Here is an 18,455-nt window from a genome sequence, read left to right on the forward strand (position 1 = left end):
AATTAAGTCTACTTGCGAGCATTTCTTGTCCTACCAGTAGACTGACCATGGCAGAAAAGGGTGAAGAGAGCGCTTGCCGGATCATCAGGATGACAGTTTTTATGTTGCACCTCATGGAGAAACGTTTAGCACAACAGTTATGCTTTATAAAAGAACAGCATGGCTTTTGGCTCTCGGCCAGCTTGAATGCTACGGCCGCAGCCACTTTCTCCAGTAATATAGCCAACACCCTCCCCCCTTCTCCAAACGAAAATTTTCCTGCATTGGCATATAGGCGACAAAATGACTCTTCACGACCACGCTTGCCTGCCTGGCCCCCATTTGAGGTTAAAAAAATGTCCCCCACTCCCCCAAAATAAATGTCTGACAGTGCCTCAAACTTTGACGTCTAAAAATCTTTAGTGGCCAGCGAAAAGAACTAATGGATGTCTTGGTTAAAGCATTCTGTAGACAACTACGAAGGGCTATCCGACCGTCTCATGGCCATGCTGATGTCATGCTAAGTGTAGGCTGGAAAAGGGCTTGACAAGGCCAAGTGAAGACGTTCTGTAGATGTTTTTCTAAGGCGTTTTCGGAATTTTGTAGTACCTAATGGCTTCAGAAACATAAAACAAGCTAGTATAGCTGTTTTTGCAGCACACTTGGTTGGCAGCCCGTCAGTTACCATAGGACCTTAAGGACTGAAAGGAACTTTCGCTAGAGCTCTTGCCTGTTTTTCTCCCACTTCCTATGTCAGTCGCGGTGAACGTGACCAAACCATCAAGCAACGTCGCTAGCGTATATTTGTTCACCCATGCATTTCTTCACTGTGCACATCTACAAGTTTTTGACGTTAAGTTTACTTGCATCTATAGTGGACCGAATAAAACTTTTGCACTTCTTAATGCTCCAGTTCTATGTTCCACAATAATAATGGCTAGTTTAGCATACCACATTGATCCCATTTTTATTTAGAACACATCGGTTTATAATAAATCTGAACACGCAGACGATTAACATGTATTTGATAAATGATGTTTAGTGTAGGACGCAGGTGTACGAATAATCATGCTTATCAGCAGCAATAAATTGTTCCGTGATGTAGAAGCAGTTTTATTAAAAGAATGAAGAAACGAATGTAACACAGTATACAACAGAATGGGACCACACAAGGTGAGCTGATTAGTCTATTACAGCTGATTAGTCTATTCAACAACTCCAGCACAGCCTGATTTGCCAAACAAGTTCATAATGTTTAGACAATTTATTGCCAGCCTTCAACGATGGCACCGATATGTTGGAACGTTGTGTGGAAAAGTGCCGAAATTCCCAAACGTCATGTGATAAGAGCTGTGACCGTTGGTTTTCGCAACAGAAGACGCAACCAACAACCTCCCTAAAAATAATTTCCTTGGCACTGCAACCTCGAGTGTACAGTCTTCTTTTTTTTTTACCTCAACGCGCGAGCGCCGACTGCCGAGTCACAAGCCCCTATTTCCGGCCTGCCGTTGTTCGAATCGTAGGGGAAGACAGCTGAAGGCTTTTAATAGTGTCACGGTGCGATATAGACATGATCCAGGGTAGTGGTAGCCGAAGATGCAAACGACAAGTAAACGTAGAGCTAGGGCGTAGTACTCTTCGGCCGTATCGTCTGGCTGACGATCAGCTGAATAAACCTTGATCTCGCCCCGCCGCGGTGGTCTAGTGGCTAAGGTACTCGGCTGCTGACCCACAGGGCGCGGGTTCGAATCCCGGCTGCGGCGGCTGCATTTCCGATGGAGGCGGAAATGTTGTAGGCCCGTGTGCTCAGATTTGGGTGCACGTTAAAGAACCCCAGGTGGTCTAAATTTCCGGAGCCCTCCACTACGGCGTCTCTCATAATCATATAGTGGTTTTGGGACGTTAAACCCCACATATCAATCAATCAACCTTGATCTCGCCTCCGTCACACTTGGTGGACGTGCTGGGTAACCGCGGTGCCTAGCTCGCGACGGAACTTCGCAGCGGTCGTCGTTTGATGGGTAACTCTGCAACTATGACGGAAAATACGGCGTCTGCATCTGCACTCGGTGTTCCTGTGGCTGGAGATGATGCGGTGACTACATCTGCTCCGGCGACTACAACTTTCATGCTTGGACCCCCACGGGATTCTGACAGGTTTAGCGGTTCCGGCGATCCAGATGAAGTGGACGTTGAGGATTGGCTGGCAGAGTACGACCGTGTCAGTACTCGATACCGATGGGATCTAACTCTTACGCTGGTGAACCTGTTGTTCTACTTAAGGAACCACCAAAGTGTGGTATAAAAACCATGAAGCAGAACTTGGGAGCTGGGAAACGTGCAGGCAGAAAACGTTCGACTTGTTCGGGGAAGCCCGTTGGACGAAAGATGGCTGCAAGCAAAATGCTCGCGTCTCGGGCGCAAACGTCCATAGAATCGTACATCTCATACATTGAGGATGTGAATTATTTGTGTCGGAAAGTCAATGCCGAGATGTTGGAGGCCAACAAAGTTGGGCATATTCTTAAACAGATTGCTGACGACGCCTTCAATCTTCTAATATATAAGACCGTGGACGCCATTATAAAGGAGTGCAGGCGCTTTAAACAAGCTAAGAGCCGGCGCACCAGCGCCACGCTTTTGCCCGGCTTCCCAACACGGCTGCAACGTCGTCGCGCGAAGATCGCGTGAGATGCAATCAACGGCTTCCGTTTCGCCAGACCACGTGACTAGAATCGTAAGGCGTGAGATTGAAGCCATGGCTCCTGCTCCAGCTTACACTGCTCCTGCTCCAGCTTACATGGCTCCTGCTCCAGCTTACAGCTGATACGACACCGGTTACTGCTCCCATGGTTCAGGCCATCTTTTGTCAGGAGCTCGCCAGTATCGGCATCCACTCGGTGTTCGTTGTGACCAGTCCACAGCTAGCCAACCTCATGGCGTCCAGCCTCGTCCTATAACCCGAGCAGCGCTTTCCTGCTGCCCGCTCTCGTGACCCTGCAGCTTGGAGGACTGCGGACAACCTGCCGATTTGTTTCCATTGCGATCGTATCGGCCACGTAGTCTGTTACTGCGATGCCCGCTGGTCCTCGCTACCTTGGGTATCGTCTGCCCCATACCGCTGACAGGGTGACTGCGCTGTCCATCCAGTTCCCTTCCCCCATCGTATACACAAGGTTCAACAGCCACTCCCCGTCGCCCCGTGGTCATCAGCCACGCTCATCTCCACGTTGTCGCCAGTCGTCTCGCTCACCGCTGACTCACCGGCCGTCCTCCCCGTCTAATCCTGCTCCTTCCTACCCGGAAAACTAAACAGTGCAGCACCCGGAGGTGACGCTGCCTTGTCGACTTCGCCCCAAAATGCTTTTTGGACGCTTTTGATGAGACGATGTTTGCTGGACGTTGCATAACGCTGATGGTGTACCTATTTCGGCGCTTATTGACACGGGAGCGCACATTTCAGTTATGAGCGCGAGCATTCGCCGCCGTCTGAACGAAGTCCTCACACTTGCCGCTTCCCGCACACTCCAAGTCGCCAATAGAGGAACTGCTTTCGTTCACAGAATATGCACTGCCCGTATTTGTATAGCCGGTCATTCTACCTCTGTTTAATTCGCCGTTATTGACCAGTGTCCCCACGATCTAATCCTTGGCTTGGATTTTCTGTCCAGTCATTCCGAACTGATTTATTGTGTGGCAGGCGCTCTTCAGCTTGAGTTGCCGCAGCTTGCCGATTTTGCGGCCGACCTGCCTCCACGCTTTCGCTCTCACCGTCATGCCCACTTACCACCGCAAGCTGCTACCTACGTCGTTTCGTCTTGTTCACGTGATATGCCCAACGGTGACTGTTTCGTCTTGTTCACGTGATATGCCCAACGGTGATCACAGACGATATGGCGGATGAGTACAACGCGCCAGCTCTACGTTTTCTCGTCGTATTCATCTTCTGCGACCACCTCCCTGGTTCATCTCTAAGTTGCACCGTAACATCATCCTCGCGTAGCGGAAGCGTCGTCGTGGTGCTTTCTAAGGCGATGAAGAGCTAGCAGGGCAATATGGTTTTAGTATACAAACGTGTACGCTGTCTGTCTGGGGCAACGTGGTCGAAGAAACTGAGTCCAGAGGTGCGATCTCATAATTGACGTCGCTTAGTCGGTGGAGTATTCTATATGGGCCGTTGTAACGGCAGAGAATCTTCTCGGATAAGCTTACTTGACGGCAGGGGGACCAAAGGAGTACCTGCAGAGATCCCTGTGTGAAGTGGAAGCTTCGATGGCGACTGTCGTAAAGACCTTTTTGCTGTGCTTGCGACAAAGATAGTCGGTCTTGGGCGACTTGTCGAGCTGTATGCGCTCGAACAATGACGTCGCTGACGTATGTAGTATACAAGAGTCTGGTCAAAGGAAGGAGGGTATCAAATGGTAACGCTGGGTGCCGACCAAATAGCAAATAGAATGGTGAACAACCCGCCGCATCATGTCGTGAAGAATTATAAGGAAAGGTGACAAATGGTAGTGCCCTGTCCCAGTGAAGGTGCTCGGACGAAACGTACATTGACAGCGTCTGAGTAAGCGTTCGATTGAGACGCTCAGTCAATCCATTCGTCTGGGGATGATAGGCTGTGGTAAGCTTGTGCTGAGTGGAGCAGGTACGGAGAATGTCGTCGACGATACGTGAAAGGAAGTACTTTCCTGGATCGGTAAGCAGCAGTCGAGGGGCACCGTGATGTAGATTGACGTCGTACAAGGAGAAGTCAGGGATGTCGGTGGCGCTACTCGTCGGCAGTGCTTGAGTGACGGCAAAGCGTGTGCTATAATCCGTGGCCACAGCGACCCATTTGTTACCCAAAGTGGACGTAAGAAAAGGGCCTAGCAGGTCAAGTCCAACGCAGAAGAATGGCTCCATGGGTATGTCGAATGGGTGTAAGTGGCCAGAAGGCAGTGCCAAGGGGCACTTTCGTCGTTGGCAGTGGTCACATGAAGCGACATAACGAACTACAGTATGCTACATGGCGGGCCAGAAAAAGTGACGTCGCACTCGATCGTATGTGCGAGAGACACCAAGGTGACCGGCACTTGGTACATCATGAAGTTGTCCCAGGACACTGTTGCGTAGATGGCGGGGCAGCACAAAAAGTAGTTCCAGGCCATCAGCATTGAAGCTGCGACGGTACATGACGTTCTCATGCAGCTCGAACAGATGGACAGACGGGTCGGGTGACGGGCATGCTAGACGGTCGATAATGGCCAGTAACGATGGGTCCCGTCGCTGTTCACTGGCGAATAGTGAACAGCGACGGGACCTGAGTCAAGGTCTTATGGTTTGTGCTTTTCATCTGCATGACGTGACAAACAGTCTGCGTATGTGTGAAGTCACCCCGACTTGTAGTGTACCTCAAACAAATATTCCTGAAGACGTAGTGCCCAGCGACCGAGTGTCACAGGTCCCGTTAATTCAGGAGGCGATCACCGGGCTAATTCCAAGGGCCGAAGTATCGGTCCCCCGAACCGCACCACGAAAGCGTGGACAATTTAGAAGTGGTCCTATTTGGCGCGCCAGCGGACGCCGGGTGTGGCCCAAAGAACAAGTCACAGCCGAGAGTTGATAAACAAAACAAAATTGTATTCTCAATTATGGCAGATCAAAACGATACACATGTATGCACACTCGACAATAGTTGAATACAATATATCACCAATCAAACAACGTACTACGCAGTACAATCAGCCACACTCGAAACAACGGACACAGACAACAATACGCACTACAATGCAGTCATATGCATCAAACAACCAAGACACCTAAAGACTAAAGAGTTAAAAAACTCATTCAGTCCAAAGTTCTTGGAACAAAAGTCTGGAATATACTCTTCCGAGAATCACTCACTCAAAGTCCAGCGTTGTTGTCGTTCCACTGCCCCCGAAGTTTCTCTTCCAGGAAACCTCGCGTCTTCAATTGGCCGCTCTCCAGGCTCCAAACTTTTTCGCCGGAAACACGTCGGCTTCACACACGCAGCTGTTGCCACGCGTCTTCGCTCGATAGCGGTAGACACACACTCTTGTCTGTAGCTCGAGTCTTGACCCCTAAGGTGGAAATCCTCTTCTTCTCCTCCTTTGTCACGGAAGACAAAAGGCTTCGCCAAAAAGGCGGAACACCCTACGCACTCTGGCGCATACTTTCTTCTTCTCCTGCTTTGTCACTAAGGGCAAAACCTTCACCGACAGACGCGGCGGAATAACCCCACGCACACTGGCGCTAACTTCCTTCTTCTCCTGATCTCCCATCTCTGTTGCTCGGTTAAATACCTTCCGTGCGAGATTCCAGAAAATTCTCATAATTTCGTCGGCGCGATGCGCAGGGAAGGCTGGGGGAAAGCGCGAGGCGGTTCGACGGCCGTCCGCGACAGATGACGCAACCCGGCATCACCACGCCCCTTTTCATCGAGAAATTTCCAGGGCTTGCTCGGCCGCGATGTGAGGAGGTTCGTCAGCGAACCTACGCTTCCGAGAGGGGAGGCACGGCGCACCCGGGGAGGCTTTGGATGCTTGTTTTCTTTTTTTTTATCCGTGACCTCGAGGCATCTTTCCGGCGCTTTGTCGCGAGAATTTGGCGGCGCGCCCTTTTTGAGCGCACGTTTTGTGACACCGAGACCTTCAGACGGCTCCTTTAGTGATGAGAGCCCGCAGAGAGTGTGATGGTCCGTGAATACGGAAACCGTTCGGCCATATAGGTAGGGCCTGAATTAGGTCATTGCCCACACTAGCGCTAGGCGTTCACGCTCAGTGATGGAGAATTTCTGCTCGGTGGGCGAAAGGAGACGACTGGCGTAAGGAATTACTCGATCTTTGCCGTGCGGTCAGTGACCGAGAACCGCCCCAATTTCGTCCGAAGCTATGTATGTGAAGCAGGTTGAAATGGGCCAGTATGGGTGGCATAGTCAGCAGATGAATAAGGGTAGAAAAAGAGTCAACTTTCTTGGTACCCCAAGTGAAAGGAGCGTCCTTTTTTAGGAGATCAGTAAGAGGTTGGGCAATGTGAGCGAAGTTGCGTACGAAGCGACAAAAATAGAAACATAATCCTACAAAACTGGGGACGTCCTTGGTTGAACACGGTAAAGGGATTTCTCGCACTGCCCGCACCTTACCAGGGTCCGGTTGAACGCCGGCTGCACCTGCAAGGTGACCGAATATAGTGATTTCGCGCTGTCAAAAACGGCACTTTTCCGAGTTCACTTGAAGACTTGCTCTGCGAAAAATATCCAAAACTGCAGACAGACGTGTGAGATGGCCATCAAACGTAGGGGAATAGATGATGACATCGTAGAGGTAACATAAACAAAAGGACCATTTATATCCACGGAGCTGGGAGGTGATCATGCGTTCGGAAATTGCAAAGTGCAAACGGCATGTCGTTGAATCGGTAGAGAACATCGGGCGTCACAGAGACAGTTTTTTTTGCGGTCCATGGTATCGACTTAAATTTGCCAATAACCGGACTGGAGGTTGATCGGTGAAAAGTATTGTGCACCGTGAAGGCAGTGGAGAGCGTCATCAATCCGAGGCAAAGGGTAGACGTCTTTATGAGTTACTTTGTTTAAGTGGCGATAGTCAACACAAAAGCGCCAGCTTCCATTCTTTTTTTTCACGAGCCCGACGGGAGAGGCTCACAGGCTGGACGACGGCTCTATAACGTCCTTAGTGATCATTTTGTCAACTTCGCGCTGAATTACTTGGCGTTCCGGATGAGATACGCGATACAGACGCCGGCGTATAGTAGTGGCGCCACCAGTGTTGATGAGAGATGAAACTTTATCTATATACAGGGAGTATGTCGGTGGTGGCCCGGTGAGAGCCACCCCTCACAAACGCTAGGTGGGCTCCTCATTACAAAAATCCATTGGCGTCCAAAACGACTCGGGCTCGGTTGACCAGGGCCTTCTGGCTCGCTAGGTCAGAGCAGCCGAGCAGGGCCGCCTCCCAGTTCTCTCGGGTGGAGTTCGGTTTTGGGGGGAGGTGAGGGCTGTCTGGCATGCCCACACCATGTAGATGTCTCAAGACTTCTCCGCACAGTGCGGGAATTTTCCTGTACAGGGAAGTTCGAGATATTTAAAAACATGGCAGCATATCTACGGAGTGAATGATGGAGAGTGGGGCGAAGCATCCGTCCGTTTATTCGTTCTTGCTTCCGTCCGTTCATGCGTCCGTCTGTGTGACCGTCCGTGCGTCCATTGGCCCGTTCGTGCGTGCGTCTGTTCGTGCGTGCGTCTGTTCGTGCGTCCGCACGTCCATCTGTGCGTCCGTCCCTGCGTTCGTCCATGCATCCGCCCCTGCGTCCGTCCATGCGTCCATCCGTCGGTGCAGCCATTCGTGAGTCCGTCCATGCATCTGCCTTTGTGTCCGTTCGTCCACCTATTCAACACTCCAAGTACCACCATCTCACATCTTTTCATCATATATTCCCGATATAGAAGCACCGACATCCAGTGGTCATTCCAAGGACTAAACGAGAGGTGGCACCCGCACACTTTCTTACGGCTTGCGCTTCGTGTCTACTTCCCAACTTTAACCACCTCGACTTCATGGTATATACTAGTTCACTGTATTCATGGAACTGCGGCCAAACGCTCACTAAACCTTTCTAAAACCAAGGAGGTTACGCCCAGCGAGCATAACGTAGCAACCCTTTCTTTTCAGATAGTGCTCAATGTACATGCCAATGGCTGCTAATGGGGAATGAGAGACAGGCGAATTCGGCTTTTAGTTAACGCGCACGTTACGAATTATTTATTGTTCAACAATGCACGGGAGAAATCTCCCACCGGCGCCACCTTGCAGGTCAGAACGTAAGATTTGTTACACACTACGACTACGACTACTACTACGAGGGACAAACGGGTGCCGCTATAAGGAGCTTCGCCCCTAAAACTGCCGGGCACAGCAGTGACTTGGTGGCGGAGGAGTGAACACTCCTCCGCCTTTGTAAGATTCTTACAGGATTTAGGATAAATTGAATGGCGAAATCGGTAGACTTCAATAAGTTCTCGAAATGTTAAGGCCGGATTGGGTTCGAGATTCATTTCTGAAGGGTCTGAAGGCACTACCCGGAGAGTGAGTGCGCGCGCGGTGGCGTCAGCCGTTTCATTGCTTTCGAGGCCCATGCGAGCTGGAGCCTATATTATCCTTCAGGACGCGGGGGCCCCGATGTAATTACTGTTTTGTAAGATGCGGTACGCCAGGTGTGGGACATACCGGCAATGATTATTTTGGCAGGCCCCTCTCGAGGCTGTAATAAAGACGCGTGAGTCCAGGTCTGTGGCAGCTAGTGCGATGGCGACTTCCTCTGCATATGTTATGTTCTGTGCTTTGAATGTGAGGCCATTCACCGCGTCATTTGGTGGACGACTGCAGCCATGTAATACCCCCCATAGTGAGGGCCGAAGGCGTCCATGTAAAATATGCCATGTTTGTTCCCATAGTGGCGAGCTAATGCCCCCGCCCCTTCAAGGCTCCTGCCACGTGGTCATCGAGTGTCATGTTGGCCGGAACAGGGTGCACATGCAGGGCGCATCTCCAGACTTCTGGAATGCGTACGCGCTCCTCGGTTTCTGTTGGATGGTGGATGTGTAGTCGGGCTAATAGGCGGCGAACCGACGGAGTCTACGAAAGTCTCGTGTATTGATTGGTCAAGTGTGCCTCCCGGAGCTCTGCAAAAGTGTTTACCATCCCCAGGCCCATAAGACGCGGATTGGACGTGGTTATATGGATATCGAGGGCACGCTTGTACATTTTCTTGAGAATCACCTCAAGGGCGTTCTCGCCGAACTTGCGAAAGCAGAGGTAAGGAGCCCAGTAGAGGACTCGACTGGTGACGAATGCATTACCTAACCGCAAGGCGTCTCTGCAACGTAACCCCTGCGCTTGTTGGAAACCTTGTGGGCATACGGCCCACCTAGTCTTCCACCTCACGCAGTTTTGTCGATGTTGTATCGACTGAGCGATGTTTGTGAATAAACAGACCCAGTACTCTCATCTCATCGTCTTCTGGGATGGGTCCGATTTTTCGAAGGGCAGTTCAATTTCGGTAGTGCACTTTGGCGAGTAGCGAATGTGCGCAAATTCCTATTTGGTCGGGGAGCCTTGAAGGCCGCTGCGGTGGGCGTAGGTATCTACGATAACCGCCACTTGCTGCAGGTTGGCTTCTATGTCTCTTACCGATCCGTGTTTAGCCCATATGGCAATGTCGCCGGCATAAAGTGCATGTTGTATGCCTTCAACACTCTCCAGCTTAGCCGGTAGGTTCATAATAGCTAGAATAAACAGTAGGGGTGAGAGCACCGTGCCCTGTGGGGTACCTCTCATTCCTAATTTGTAGGGGCCGTGTTCCTCATTTTGTATTCGGATGTATGGCTGTCGGTGAGAGAGAAATTGCATAATGTATCGAAACTTGTGTCCACAGTTGGTTTGGGAAAGGTGCGTCAGAATGATGTCATTGTGACGTTGTCGAAAGCTCCTTTCAAGATGAGGGCGAGTACTGCCATGTTATTAAGGGGGTAATCAACGGGATCTGAATTTCGTGGTCTAACTGAAGCAAGACAACCTGTGTGGACCGGTGCGGGCGGAACCCGAACATGGTGTCAACAAATACGTGTTGATTTTCCAGAAACTCGGATAGCCGATCTCGCACCATAGTCTCCGTCAGCTTTACCGCACAAGACGTGAGAGAGATTGGATGAAGGTTATCCGTGTTCATGGCTTTGCCGGCTTTTGGAATGAAAGTGACCAGGGCAGTCTTCAATTCGATTGGGAGGGGTGTCCCACCAAGCCAGATAGTGTTTATGTACGCGAGGAGTGCGTCGTACACCTGGTCGGGGAGATTGGCAAGTAATTTCACTGTTACTTTGTCTCTCCCCGGTGCCGTTCCTCGCTTCATTTTAGCCAAGGCCGCCTTCAGGTCGTGAAGCAGGAACGGCTGATCCAGCTCTGCGTTTTCGGAACCTGCGTACGAGTACGCTGGCCTTTGTACGTCACGTAGGACACAGAGGCAATGATTGCGTAGTTTGCATGCTAATTTTGAAGTGTCTCCATCGAAGGCATGGAGAGCCCGTTGGAGATGTTTTTGTGTCTCGGCTTTGTTTTGGGTCGGATCAATCAAGGCACGAAAGAGACGCCAAGTGTTCCGGCTGAAGATTTGTCTAGCAGCCGTGTTGCATCGTTCCACCGGATTCAAGTCGGCGAGCTGGGCCGCGTACTCAGCCACTTGTTGGGTGAGCTCGGCAATGCGAATTTTGAGCTCCCGATTGTGTTTTTGGCGGTGCCATCTCTGGACGACGCCTCCCAGAGATGAAGAAGGTGGTTTTCCACCCTTGGCGTAGCCTTTGAGAGTTGAACTTGAGTTTTCGTCAAACGAAGGTGGGTAACCAATTCTTGTGACCACGCGTCGTAACCTGTTTTCTGAATCGGGGCCAGATTGGTGTAATTTTTCCGGAACTTTGTCCAGTTGGAAAGGCGGGCTTGGGGTCTAGCCAGTGGTGTGGTTGTGGCAGTTGTTGAGTATACAGTGGTTCCTGCCGAGGGTTTCCTCGGTGTTGGCCCAGTCTGCGTGTCTAATATTTTTGGTGAAGGTAAGGTCCGGACACGTGTCCCGAGTCATGGAGTTACCCACTCGCGTTAGATATGCAGGGTCAGTGTGAAGAGTGCGGCCCAGCTGGACGCAAGTTCCGCTAGCTTGCGCCCATCCTTCTCATCACACACATACCTCCAGAGTGTGCTGTGAGCGTTGAAATCGTCCACGATCACAGGGCTTCCTTGCTCACAGCCTATATGGCGCGACTGAAGAGTGTTGCGGAAGAAACTTTCTTAAGTTTTGGAGAACAGTAGATGTTGAATATGTGTAATGGTGCATCTCGTTTCTCGAGCAGAAGGAGGGTGACCATCGCATAGGGATATTCAGTAATAAATTCAAAATCCACGTGGTTGGCTGCATAAATTTTGTGCGCGAATATAAAGGAAGAGGGGTCCTGCTGAAACGTGGAATAATTTGGAAGGCTAGCGCCACTCCCTGGCTCCTGTAGGGCAACCACTGCGGGAAGTGAAGCGAGATTTGATAGGGAAAGCCGGAGGTGAGCCCACTTGGCGCGGGAACTGAAATTTATCTGTTGAGTAACTACAGATGTTTGACCCAGAGGTTCGTCGTCGAAGTAAAAAATGTCGTGATAGGACGCAAGTTGGTGATGGAGATCTGTAGCTTTCGCCGGGGTTAAATCGGGAGTGATGATTTTCGCGATGGCGTTAGGAGGCAGAGTAGAACTAGCATGATGACATGGTGACGAAACATCGGCGCTCAAAGCGGCAATAATGCAATTGTCTAGCGAAGAAACGGTGGCCAATGACATGTCTTGAGGAATCACTTGAGTCAACAGACTGGCGTTGATAAGTGGAATGACCACTGTATTATCGACCACAGAAACAATGGTTTGAGCAAGGGCGACGTCTCGCGCCATCAGTACGTCGACAATAAGAGACACGAGGTAGTCATCGTCGGGCATATCTTGTGAAGAGGACAAAATGACGTAGGTAGCAGCTTGCAGTGGTAAGCGGGCGTGATGATGAGAGTGCAAGCGGGGAGGCAGGTTGTCGAAAAATCGGCAAGCTGCGGCAACTCAAGCTGAGGAGCGCCTGTCGCAAAATCAATCAGTGCGGAGTGATTGGACAGAAAATCCAAGCCAAGGATTAGGTCGTGGGGACACTGGTCAATGAAGGTGAATTGAACGGAAGTAGAATGACCGGCTACACAAATACGGGCAGTGCACATTCCGTGAACTACAGCAGTTTTTCAGGTGTGAGCACTTTATGCGGGCGGTGACGAAGGTTTGCGCTAATCACTGAAATGTGTGCTCCTGTGTCAATAAGCACAGAAATAGGTACACCATCAACGTCAACGTCCAGCGAACTTCGTCTCGTCAAAAGCGTCAAAAGAGGATTTTGAGAGAAAATCGACAATGCAGCGTGACCTCTAGGCGATGCATTGTTTAGTTTTCCGGATAGGAAGGAACAGGGTTCAATGAAGAGAAGGGTCGGTGAGTCTGCGGTGAGCGAGACGACTGGCGATGACCTTGAGGCGAGTGTGACTGACGACCACGGGCCGGGTGCGACTGTGTAACCTGGGTCGATGGCACAAAAAAGGTACTGGGTCGACGGCGCAAAGCAGGTGTTACCGTGTCGGCGGTATGGGGAAGACGACGTCTGAGGTGGCGAGCACCAGCGGGCATCGCAGTAACAGACTACATGTCCGATACGATGGCAGTGGAAACAAATCGGCCGATTGTCGGCAGTCCTTGAAGCTGCAGGGTCGCGAAAGTGGGCGGCCGGAAAGCGCTGTTCGGGACAGGACGAGGCTGGACGCCATGAGGTTGGCTGTGGACTTCATAGCGCACACCTAGTGGAGGCCGATGCTGGCGAGTTTTTGACGAACGATGGCCTGAACCATGGCAGCAGTAACTGGTGTTGTATCAGCTGTACCAGTGTAAACTGGCGCAGAAGCCATGGCTTCAATCTCATGCCTTACGATTCTGGTCACCTGGTCTGGCAAAACGGGTGCCGGTGATTGCGTTCTCGCGCGATGTTCGCACGACGACGTTGCAGCCGTGTTGGGAAGCCGGGCAAAAGCGTGGCGCCGACGCGCCGGCTCTTAGCTTGCTCAAAGCGCCTCCACGCCTTTATAATGGCGTGCATGGTTGACAGATTCTTGCATATTATGAGATTTAGGACGTAGTCGGCAATCCTGTTAAGAATATGCCCATCTTTGTCGGCCTCTGGCATCTCGGCACTGACATTCCGACACAAAGAAATCACATCTTCGATGTACGAGATGTACGATTCTGTGGACGTTTGCGCCCGAGACGCGAGCATTTTGTTGGCAGTCATCTTTTGTCCAACAAGCTACCCAGGACATGTGCAGCATTTCCTGCCTGCACGCTTCACAGCTCCCAAGTTCTGCTCTATGGTTTCCATACCACACTTTGGTGGCTCCCTTAAGACAGAACAACAGGTTCGTCAGCATAAGAGTCGGACGTCATCGGTATCGAGCACTCACACATTCGTACTCTGCCAGCCAATCTTCAACGTCCACTTCATCTGGATCGTCAGAACCACTAAAGGTGCCCGGATGCTGTGGGGGTTCAAGCACGAAAGTTGTAGTCGCCGGAGAAGATGTAGTCACCGCATCATCTCCAGCCACAGGAACACTGGGGGCAGATGCAGACGCCATATTTTCCGTCATAGTTGCAGATTTACTCCTCAAACGATGGCCGCTGCGAATTTTCGTTGCGAGGTGGTTACCCAGCACGTCCACCAACTGTCACGGAGGCGAGATCGAGGTTTATTCAAAGAGCTGATCGTCAGCCAGAATATATGGCGATTGAGTACCACGCGCCAGCTCTACGTTTTCTCGTCGTCTTCATCTTCGGTGACCATCACCCTGAATCATGTCTATGTTGCACCGCAACACTATATTTTGGCTGAAGAACTCTATCGCCAGTTTTCTGCAAGCACTTGGCCTTTGAAGTTGACATCAGTGCAGCTTTTCGACTACTCCAAGTCAAAGATAACAGTTCGAGGATGTTTTGTCGCTTCAGCTGCGTTTCAAGATAGATCTGCTTGCATTCTTATGTATGTTGCATCTGAAGGCCTCACTGTATTGGGCTTAGGTGCTATTGCGGCACTACAGATGAACATTGAAGGTAAATCACTTCAGTGTCTTGCATTGTCCTCCTGCACTTCTACATTGACAACTGAGTTGCGTTCAGAGTATGAAAATCTCTTTGACCAACAGCTCGGACTTTCCAAAAGATTCAAACACAAATATAAGGTTGGTGAGTCCATTTCACCCGTTGCCAGAAAATCACGATGGCTGCCGTTTTCCCTACGTGAGCAGGTGTCAGCTGAACTGCAGAAACTTGAAGCTCAAGACATAATCAAGCGCGTTGATGCCTCTCAGTGGGTTTCTCCTATAGTGGTTGCTAGAAAAAAGGATGGCTCACTACAAATGCCTGTTGATCTGCGAGAGTCTAATAAAGCTATAATTGTTGATAGCTTTCCACTACCACAGACAGATGAGCTGTTGCACAGCGTAGCTGGCGCCAAGCGATTCCCGAAGCTGGATTTGGCGTCTGCTTACCATGGCCTTCAACTAGATCCCGAAAGTCATGACCTGACTGCTTTCATTACGCACGACCGGCTTTTTCGCTTCAAAAGAGTATGCTTCACTTACGCTTCAGCGCCGTCGGCGTTTCAGAAAATGACTCATCCCATACTGAAAAGGTTGCTAATGTGTACTTTTTACATTGACGACATTATCGTCTATGGCCGTTCTCGAGAAAACCATCTTGCAAACCTTCGCGACGTTTTGCAGTGAATTTCCAAAGCAGGCCTGAAACCAAATCAGAAGTGCGTTTTCGACGTCATGAAACTTACGTTCTTGGAATATGTTGGGAATGGCAAAAAGCTCTTTCCACTAGCGTCATCTATCCAAGCAATGAAAAAAGCACGGTGCCTTCAAACGCAAATGAACTTCGTTTCCTGATTGGCTTGGCTGGATTTTACGCCAACCTCGTTCCGCATTTTTCGGATGTTGTGGAACCTGTACGGGCATTGCTTCGAGGCAACGAACCATTTGCTTGGACGTCAGCTGCCGAAGTGAGTTTCGTCCGTTTGAAAACGCTGCTGACAACTTGCAAGGTTCTACATTTCTTTGATCCGAACCTTCCCGTCATCGTCACGACCGATGCCTCTGGGTATGGGCTAGGCGCTGTGCTACAACAAGAGAGCAAGGGAATTCTACAGACGGTTGTCTTTGCTTCCCGCACATTGAGCCCACAAGAACGAAAATATTCGGCAGTTAAACGCGAAGCCTCAGCATGTGTTTGGGCTTGTGAACATTGGCACGTGTACCTTTGGGGTCGCCCCTTCGTTCTGCGAACTTACCGCAGTGCCCTTGTTACCTTGTTGTCTACTAAGGGTGTTGGACATCATCCATTGCACATTTCACGTTGGTCAGCGCAACGGCTCTGCTACAACAGTACTGTAGAGTACCACAAGGGAAGTGATGTGGTGGCTGATGCACTCTCTCGACTGCCTTTATGCGGAGAAACCGGTCAGGTCACTGACGATCAATTTATTTGCCTGCTTTCTCCGATGTAAACTCTGGCGGAATTACAAGCAATGAGTGCATCTGACAAGTTAATCACAAAATTCACGGACTTCGTTTCGTTATCCTGGCCTGAAAAAAATATCTGGAAACGGTGCTAATGCCCTATTTCCATGTGCGTGCCGAACTGTCCATTGCGCACAACGTGCTTTACCGTGGTAAAAGGATCGTAGTTCCATGTAGCCTTACTCGTCGTTTCATGGAAGTCGCACATGAATCGCATTCGGGGATCAGTCGTATGAAAAGTAGACTACGAGAGATGTACTGATTGCCTCGAATGGATGACCATGTTGAAGAACTGGTTAAAATATGTCTTGTTTGCCAGTCATGTGACAAATCTGCATGGCCTACTGCAGCCCATATGCAGCCAGTCACTTTCCCTGACAAGCCTTGAGAAAAAATTACCATTGATATTATTGGCCCCTTTGAGCAAGCTTCCACCAATCGCCGTCATGCGGTGACGCTTATTGATTATCACAGCAAATCGCCACAAGCTTTTTTTCGAGACAAGTTTCTACGGCGATGGTCAAGAACTTCTTGTTACAAGTGCTTGCTGCTTATGGCTACCCAAATGAAATAATTTCGAATCATAGACCACAATTCAGCTCAGCTGAACTTGAGTTCACTCGTGAACGCGGCAAACGCCATCGCGTCACTTCTGTCTACCACCCGCAACCAAACGGTCTTGTAAAAAGGTTCAACAGAGTCCTTAAGTCTGTTCTCCACATGGCAGTATACGAGTGGCATGATATCCATGTCGTTGTAACGGACTATTTGGGCGTTTGCTGCTGCAAACGCCATCGCGTCTCTTCTGTCTACCACCCGCAACCAAATGGTCTTGTAAAAAGGTTCAACAGAGTCCTTAAGTCTGTTCTCCACATGGCAGTATACGAGCGGCATGATATCTGTGTCGTTGTAACGGACTATTTGGGCGTTTGCTGCTGCAAACCTCATGTAACAACGGGAGTGGCACCCGCTGTTCTCCTGCACGGGCGACTGCCACGAACTCGCTTAAGCATTGTTAGATTACCGGATTCTTCATTTCAAGAAAATCCAGCAGAGTCGATGAAACGGCTGCGTCAGAGTGTCCAACAAAAACAAGCTTCTTCCAAACTTTACACTGACTGTCGTCGTGCAGCTCGGACCAGAAACTTTGCCGTCGGCTACTACGTCCAGGTGAGAAAGTCATCTGTTCACGATAAAGTATCCTCTCACTTTTCGGAACCAAAAAAAATCATTGAGCAACGACGGCCAGCCTCATTTTTTCGGAAGACAATCGCGTATGGAACTCTTCCAAATTTCATGCAGTACACCCAGAAACAGCAGGGAAGCTGAGAAGCAGTCGGCCTGGAATTCTCAATTGGAATCGGCGCTCATCGGACGAACCTTTTCAAGATAGCGCACCTGCGAGTGAACAACACGATGACTGTCCACCTACGCCTGGGCAAGGGACCGCACCCCAAACTAACAAACCATATTCACTGCAGTAAGATTCATCTTCACTGCAGTCGGTACCATCTTCACTGCAGAACGAAATGTCCGGCCAGCCATCACGGAAGGGTCAACGAGTGAAAAAACCCCATCGAAGCTCAGGGACTATACGCTACGCAAGCGATAGTTTTTTTTTATACAGCTGGTGAAATGATGTACATAAGAAACATGAGGATGAAAGTGTGAGATCGGAGAATAAAGAGAATGATGTTAAGGCATCGGATGCATCGTTTCTGTATGTTCTAAATACATCAACATGCGAGACATTGTTCTCGCCTGTCATGACCAGCCCACCTACCATCACTTCGTTTTGTAGCACCAGGCCAGTCTTAGCCAGCTGCCGCGCTAAAGAAGTGAGCCGCATGGTTCGTGATGCTTGAGCCACGAGGAATTTCAGAACAGCCTAGCTCCGGGCCTGGCTGGGACTCCGCCTACGCTCGTATCCCAAATATAAGCTGTGGCCTCGGCATGGGCTCATCGCCGCCGTCTCGTCTCCCGTACCTCAACATTTCGTGACCACCTACGTACGGAAAAGCGACCGGCGTAGCACTGCTGCCTCTGAGCGTGGCGGCCATGTTTCAGCCAGCTCAAGCCTTGCAGCCGCACTTCCACCCAGCTCTCCCTCCGTTCCGGACCTCCTGCATCGAGTCATGGTTCCAAGAGTTCGAGCAGCCTTGGAGCTCAACGGCATCTGGCTCCAAGAATTGATGTTTGAGGTATTTATTTACCACCTTCTGCGGTACCTCAAACGCCATCTCACGTACTTCGCGTGGAGCTCTCGT

The sequence above is a fragment of the Rhipicephalus microplus genome, chromosome 7, assembly GCF_043290135.1.
Source record: "Rhipicephalus microplus isolate Deutch F79 chromosome 7, USDA_Rmic, whole genome shotgun sequence".
In the NCBI taxonomy this organism is placed as follows: domain Eukaryota; kingdom Metazoa; phylum Arthropoda; class Arachnida; order Ixodida; family Ixodidae; genus Rhipicephalus; species Rhipicephalus microplus.